Here is an 8,384-nt window from a genome sequence, read left to right as displayed (position 1 = left end):
AAAAAGCTCACAGTGCCTCTGTATACTTCCACCATCTAGTSCTAATGCTCAAACAAAATTCAAATATAATAAAGCAAAGAAAAACTACCTGAAAACAGCTCAACGCAAAACTGTATTGTATAAAAAAGAGACAAAGCAATAGTTGGCCACAGTCACCAAATAAAAATAAAATGAGCAACATTTAATAAAAGCAATGCCTCGCCAACTGTTAAGAACAGTGGAACAAATCTGTAAGTACATTTTAAACATGCTGTGTTTGCACTGCAGATGGCAAGGAAGTGTGGCTGAAAATACTAACTCAATTTGTTAGATGTGATATCTTCCAAAGAAGGTGGGAGATTGTTACTGAAAATGAACTTACTGGGTTRCCCACCTACAATACTATAAAACACACACGCAGACACACACASAAACACACACTGGGAGCAAGTATTTARGCTTCAAAAGTCTGTGCTGTGAGAAAACATTGCTGAGCAAACAGCATTAYGAGCCCCAAGGAACACAGCCACAGCAGACAGACCAGGCATAAAGTTGAGGTCCAGTTAGGTTGTAAAACAATATCCAAACTAGTGTTGCAAAGCTCCTAGAGCAATGTTCAGTCTCTCAATTGAGCCTGGAATGAGTCTGATACAACTTCAAACCTACCTAAACCCGACATTCCACCTAAATGGGCCAACAGGACAAGGAGAGCCGTATTCTGAGACGGTGCCAAGAGGCCTGCAGTCACTCAAGGACCTGCAGGTAGGCTCTCTATTTGYCATGCAGTCAACCATGTGRCCTTYTTAAGTGTGGCCGAAAAAAGGCATTGTTGAAACAAACGTAAAMGTTTTTTTTWWATTTTAGTTGTGCAAGCTGTGTAGGGAACACAGAAAAAGTGGAAGAATGTGATGCRCTCTCTTCATATAAGACCAAAGTTAATTATTTTGTCCCACATGTCCCACTGTGTGTGACGGACAATCAACACTTCACACTGGGTGAGATGTGACTGTGGCAGCATCTTGATTTGGGGATCCTTTACTTCACAAGGGACATGGAAATTGGTCAAGGTTGAAGATGGATAGAGCCACTATACACATGACAATCCTGAAAGAAAGCTACTATGAGACTTATAAATCCAGATATAGAGATTTCCCTCTGTCAAAACAAAGATTTTACAGATAGTGCATSCTGGAATGAAATTGGGTTAGATCAAAATATAATCAAGTGTMAAATTGTCCGGTCAAATTCTTGAACCAAATGTAATTAAAAATCTTTGGTAATTTTGAAACATAGGTGTTTCTCTCCATCTAATCTAAAGACTGAAAAGATGGYAGAAAATATTCTCTTGCTGCACTGAGTGATCCAGAAGGTGCTTCTACAACGTATTGACTCAGAGGTATGCATCACTTTTCAGATTTCCACTTCCAAATTATGCACTCATTTATAGTGGTCTATCACATAACATATACATAAGYRGATGTTTTTGATGCAATATGACAAAATTTAAAAACGTTGAAGTAGCACAAAAAATAATACAATCTCAACAAATGTGTATTTTGGTTATATTTGATATTTAATTGAACCTACAGTCTTACATTTACAGTRCTGAMASATCAGAATGTTGGTTTTAAATCAGAAATTACAATTTTTATAAGTACATGAAATTAAGTGAACACTCTGGTGCTGCTCTGTATCAAAGATGACGGTAAAGATWCAGAGGTGGTAGATTTGTAGCTTATAAGATATAAAGTAAATTGTCAGTATTACTCATAATACTTGGTGACACATTGCTTATTCCTGAATCTAATTCACTTTGAATTTTATCACAGAAGAAAAAAAAAAAAAATCAATCCTCTATCTCAGTCTCCCTTGGCAACAGGTTATAATCCATAGTTACGAGGAGCGGTTGCTAGGTGCGTTGCCGAGATACAGACCCTTCACTCCACCGGCTCTACATAGGAGGCCAGCGGGTCCTTGATGATGGCGGAGGGATGAGGGACGGGTGAAAGAATGACAAGAGACAGGACAATGGGCACAGGAAGTAGAGGTGCACACCTGACAGAGACTGTGTGAGGATAGGCACAAAGAGGGCACGCAAAAAAGGATGAAAATAGGAGCAGAGATGGAAAGTAAATGCAGGAGGTACAATGCAACAGGCTAAGTGGGCAATCTGCACACATCTATTTGCTGCAATGTAGTTTCGGTGCTCTTACGTGTGTTTCTCTTCTATTTGTGAGTRAGAGGAATTTCTACTTTTTTTTTCTTAAAGCATGCCATCATAATATAAAAAAGAGAARYGATGACTTAGATTACTATCCTTGCTGAGATTTTTTTTTTTGAAGTGGAAAAGGAAAGACTACAGATATGTTACAAGGAAAACATTTTGAGTTTTCATAAAATGTTATTTGGAGCTTGTATAGAAATGTGTAATGGACCATGTAAAAATAATACCATCAGAATGTTTCAATGTTTATATAACGAGTATCTCTTTTAAAGAATTTTAAACTGTAAAAATATTGTTGCGGAAAACTAAGWTTTGTTTTTTCATGCATTTGGCCATGTAACATGCCGAGTTACACAAGTTCCTTTTTTTTTTTTTTTCCACCCAATACAAATCTGATTAGTGGGATGATGATAGAAGCCCACAGGAGTGCTTGTTCTTCATGAGTTTCCTTGTTGGAGGATGGAAACAGTCCTCTTTGGTGCTGAAGCTGAAAATGCCATCTGCCGCTCTTCGAACAGATTATCCCTGCACTCCCCCCTAGGGGGCAGTAGCGGCGTGTACACAAACTCTTGGCTCTCTTAACTCTGCTCTGGTCTGATCAAACACRCCGTTCCTCTGCAGCTGCTGTTCGCCTCTCTGTCTTTCTCAGGACAGGTTTTCATCTGAATCTAAAAAAAGGCTATTAACATGAAGTCATAGTCTGCGGTCTGGGAGTTTAAAATTAAAATTGTCAGCCTCTTTTGAAATACATAGAAGCTGCACTACAACAATTGCAGACAGCGTTGTATTAAGGAAAATCATAGGCAGATAAATAGTGGTTAATATTCCTCTGAGTTTTGCTGTCAGGATTTATATATTTTGTGATTTCAAAGGGGATTATTGCTTATAGGGGGAAAGAACACTTTCACTTTAAAAAATAAAGCATGCTTAAAAGCTCTAAAAATGAGCAGAGACAGAAGTGCTCAATAAAATGTTCTACTGAATCAAAATCTCAGTTGTTTACTGTCTTTTGTGACTCCTTTGTAGTATTAATGCAGCCAAACAAGATCCAAACTAGAGACAAGAAATAAAAAAAAGATTAATAAATTACACTTTACTTTTTGAAACAGTTTTCTTATTATTCATTTTAACAATTTTACATGAAAGGCAATGCAAATGGTGAATAATTAAACTGCTGATGCTCCTCTGACACAGTGTCTGTCCTTCAGTTYAGAAGCCTCTTCACACTGTAGGAGATACTCCTATTTGTTGATTGGAATGACTCCCCTAATTGGATTCAATTCCTAATTGAAACGTAATAAAAATGCATCAGTAGATGTGGCGGCAACAATTACCTCATGCAAATCTCTTGATGAATTGACGTGAGGGGCGTAATTGCAGCTGGTGAAAAAAAAAAAAAAAAGAAAAATCCATTGATTTGGCCTGGAATAATATCAATTCAAATCAACTCACACTCGAGCTCCGACCTGTTCGTTGAAAGCATTTGTCACCGCTCAGTGCTCCTGTTCGGAGGTGTGCAGAAAAATGGGAACATCTGCATCCTTTCACACATGCACACCTGATTGACTGGGCTTGCAATGTGTCCCACTGCATGCACTCCATCTATGCTCATGCAATAAAGTATTCTCAACGCTCGGTGAAGGAAAAGTATTGTCTTTGTTTTGGTTCCGTTTTCTTTGAGATGACAGTCCAATTATTTGACTTTCTTGGCTGAGGACGCGCCAATCGAAGGAAACGTGCAAAATTCCATGGGTAGCTGAAGAACAAATAGAACTAAAAAAGCCTGTGAAGCTTCCATTTAACAAATATTCTGAGCATCATCTGTCTCTCTGTTGATACGGGGTGGTGGTGTTGTTTGAAAGGGTTAATAAAGTCCTTTCTGTTATTGCCTACAGCTGTAGTCATAGCAACAGGTTAATAAGCAGCTTCTCTGAACTTCTGTTGCTGCACAGGTTGCTAAGATACAAATAGCACTCTGGACCCATTGGGTTGAACTGTAAACATCACTTGACAAGAATGAACGTCAAACATTTATAACTAATATAAAAGGCAAAGAGCCATTTTGCGGCACGTATTGGAAGAGGTAAAGAAACCCCCCTCCAGTATTACACCCGCAGTCATAGAGATTGCATCTACTTGGTTTGACCTAGCCAGGCCCATAAAATGAGCACAACAGAACAAAATTGAGCACTTTCTAAATCCAGCTACCTCACAGCTTAGAGGCGAGTGGTTGGCCCATGACTAAAGGTAAACGGGCCAATCAGCTTTGGAACTGAGTGGCTGTTCCTAGATGCCTGTGCAAAACCAAGGGCAAATTAAAGCATTGCCTCCGTGTTGCATCATTCTCCCCTCACAGCTCTATTAGTAGGCTAGCCACAATGTCTCTTTACGAGAGCTACTCTCAGAGCAGAATTAGACACACTTCCCTGCAGTGATATGTCTTTTTATGAACCACACTGGCATTGTGCACGCCTTGTCCTGTAGGACCAAGCTGCTGTTGAATTATTGGGAGAGACTTATCCAGACAGCTGTAATTCATTATAAGGCTGTGAAAGAGTAAAAGAAGAGCAGAATACTCATCTCTTTTTGCATAAAATAATAAAGAGTGCATCAACTCAAGAAAAGACTGTGCAGCCACATAAACAAAACAAATCTGCAACTTCACTTCAGCTGAGATGTCAGACAGTTTGGCTAATAACTGAGTGCAGTGCACATCAATGCATATCCAAACAATGCAGGGCACGGTTGTTTACAAGCTTAAAAGTAGTTCTTATTACTATTATTATAAATTATGCCTTTCTTGTTGTGAAATCATTATGTTCCAGACACTTACATAAAAATAAAAGATTACAACATAAATATTACTGATGCTTTCCATGCTACTGTACATGTTTGTTAATGATTATGATGTATTTGTAGAAAAGTGGAGTTATATAAAATCAAAAAGGCCTTTTCAGAAAGACCTTCACATACAATTTTCTTAGTGATGGCTAATTTTATTTTTTACTTTTTATAATGCAATGTTCTTTGTCAAAAAGAATTGACAGTTCAAGCAACATAAAATTGTGATACTAAGGAAGGATTTTCCATCTCAAAGCATAAACACAGGAACCACATTTTCAGTTTGGTATTGCCAAGCCATGGAGAATAATTCTGTGTATATCCACAGATGAAAGCAAGGCTCCATCCAATACTGATTAAAGGCTGTTGGCTCCCACAGGGCACCACGCTGCTTTGGGTTCATTCAATCTCGGCCTTGATTACTCGATTGGACTCATTGATTGAAGGGAAACTTTAATGACCTATTATCTCAAGTGTTAACCAGGTGTTGACAGACAGCTCTCTGTGGGACTGAGCGGGGCTGATGGCCAAAATGGACAGAACCTGCTGGACACCTGCTGCTCAGATGAGTCAAGGGGTGAGAAACACATGTTACAGGCACTTTTTTTTCAGAATCATAAGTCTGTGCCCTTCAGTGATGCTGCCTTTACTTTGTCCAGGTCTGCTGCAATGACTCAGGTGTTTCAGTAACGTTTTTTTGACTTTACACTTACACTTAGCAGGAACTAGTTTTATGTTCCAGGACAGTGCCTTTTGTTCGACTGAAGTGATACTACAAGTGAAGTTAGATGGGTTTTTTGTTGGCTTGTTTTGATAATATAATCACGGAAAGCTTTCAGTAATCATATTTAGCTCAAGGTTACTTCACAAGGTTGAGTGATAGATTTGTGAAGGATTTAACCCTCTCAGAGGGTTGTAGCTAAAACGATCTACATCTTTGTCTTTTCTTTTAACACATAAATGCTAACATTGGACTTGTCTACACACACTGTGTTTTATTGACTTTCCATGTTATAGATCAACAAAAAGTAGCACATAATTGTGAAGTGAACCTTACTCTGTTAGTTGTTTGTATGATCACATTTTGCGGCAAATAGCTGCAAGTTGTCTGGCGTATGATTCTAAAAGCTTTGTAAACTGAGGGGACATATTATAAATATATATACAATTTTCATCATGTCAGAAAAATACAGTTTTTAAGAAGTGTCACTAGATGAAAAGTTTTTTTTTTAGAAGACTTTGTATTGATGGTAGCAAGCAACACCTACTTTTTCTGTACTGGAGATAGTGTTTTGACAAACAAGGCCAGGATTGTACCTCACAGCATGTCACTTTTTCAATGACAAGTGAAGTACAAAAAAAGTTGACATGTAAAAGAAATCGTTTTTTGAAAAAACATTTCTCACACACACACTTGGTTATGCCTTCTTATGCTTGTTGCATGCATATTTATTTTACAGTATATGGGGTTGATGAATCCTATTGAATTTTACCCCTGGCTCTATGTCTCGTAACTATTTCCCCCCAAAAAAGAAGCAAAGTGGGATGTTATGTGAGACAGAAGTGACATATTTATGTCAAAATAAGATTTTGCCAATTACTTAAAAAGAGATTTTTCAGGAGGTAAATTTCCAGTTTTTATGTGTTAATATATTGGTTGAATGAGGCTGAGTTGTCAAAGAAGGCTCTACTGAATGTGAAGATGAGTTCTCTTTTCTTACCAAGGTAACTGGAGATTTAGATTATAGGTGAATTTTACATCCATATGATTGATAAAAACTACACAGCGCAGTATTAAGCTTTATCTAGTGTCAATGATTAGGAATAAACGGCTTATAAAGAAACATGGCATAATGAGCCATGCTTTGTTTTAAAATCCTTTAACAATTATTCCCTTGTTTGACTGTGACTTGAAATATATTTCTGATTTAACAACATTCAAGCGTTTTGGGGCATCACAATGAAGGAAAATACACTTCCTCCCGTTGTGCTGGTGAACGAGGTCAGACAGATAAACAACAACATGTTCAGGTTCCACCTGTCTGCATTACCTCCAGCCTAAATCTCTTTTGTCTCCTGCTTCTACATCTCCCGCTGTATCCCTCGCTTTAATTATCTCCCTTTTCAATCCCGGCATCTTCAAGCCCCATCAATGCTTCTTAATTTTCATCAATACAGCTGCAGTCTAAGCTCTCGACACCTGTCTAGTCACCATGGCAACCTCACCTCTGACAACAAAGAGCTCTGTAAGACAGGGCTCTCTGTATTCCCCTTGATTGGATATTGATTAAGCTTTTGTAATACATAATAGGATCAAAGGGATTGTAGAGCTTTGCTTACCCAGGTCTTCTTCACACTTTCAATTTAGTTATAATTGTTTGTTATTTCAGAATTTACATGTTAAGGTGGCTGGAATGGAAATTTTCTACCCTCGATCATACCCGTTCACACTCTATTCAAGGCAGTGTACAAAAAAAATTTCCATAACACCTTCAAAAGAACATGAAGGAAATTTTGAAATAAAATTTTAAAATGTATTAATTGCACTTTTAAATTTGAGTGTCATAAGTTAGTTAGGCTTTTACTCAGCAAAATGTTTCCTATTAAAGAACATGCCTGTTGAAGTGTGCAGATGCTCCCAAGTGCTTGAGTGTCCCTAATGGATGCACTGACAGATTAATGGATACTAACGTTCAAATTCTAAATGCATGGTAAGTGGAAGGAATATGGTAAATATTTCTGTTGGACATAGTTAAGAAGCTGAAAGGCCAATTATTCACAATTACTTTCAAACAACATAGGAGAGGGCAAATGACAGATATTTAAAAGCACATAAAGTGACGTCTGTAGTCCATGTATTTTCCTATCATCATAAAAAAATGGAAACTATGATAAAATGGCATCACTTCACTACTAATCTAGTAAGCTTGGAGTCAGAGGCCTCTCAACCACACCTAAGTTTAATAGCATTACCCCAAATGAAACAGTCATAAATGCAAGAATACAAGTTTTAGTTGGAATTTTCAGTGTGACTCACCTGAAATCAGTAGCACACATGGTGCAATTTAATCTATTTGTAAACATATTGCTTTACCAAATTCTGTCAAATGACATAAGATATTGTTGCTTTATCCTGGCTGGAAAAAGAAATGATGCAGGTGAAGTGTCAGATATAATTGGATCAAAAATATATATTTTCACTTTTATGATGCAGTTAAGTTCAGACTATATTTTAATATAAAAACCTGTCAGTTGTTTGAGTTGATAGGGTGAGTGGGAACTTATAGCAAGCATGGAAGAGAACAGGTGGTAATGACATAACATGAGCACATATGATGGA

Source organism: Poecilia reticulata, linkage group LG3 (assembly GCF_000633615.1).
Source record: "Poecilia reticulata strain Guanapo linkage group LG3, Guppy_female_1.0+MT, whole genome shotgun sequence".
Classification (NCBI taxonomy): Eukaryota; Metazoa; Chordata; class Actinopteri; order Cyprinodontiformes; family Poeciliidae; genus Poecilia; species Poecilia reticulata.
The sequence above is the reverse complement of the archived record's forward strand: the minus strand, read 5'-3'. Positions refer to the sequence as shown.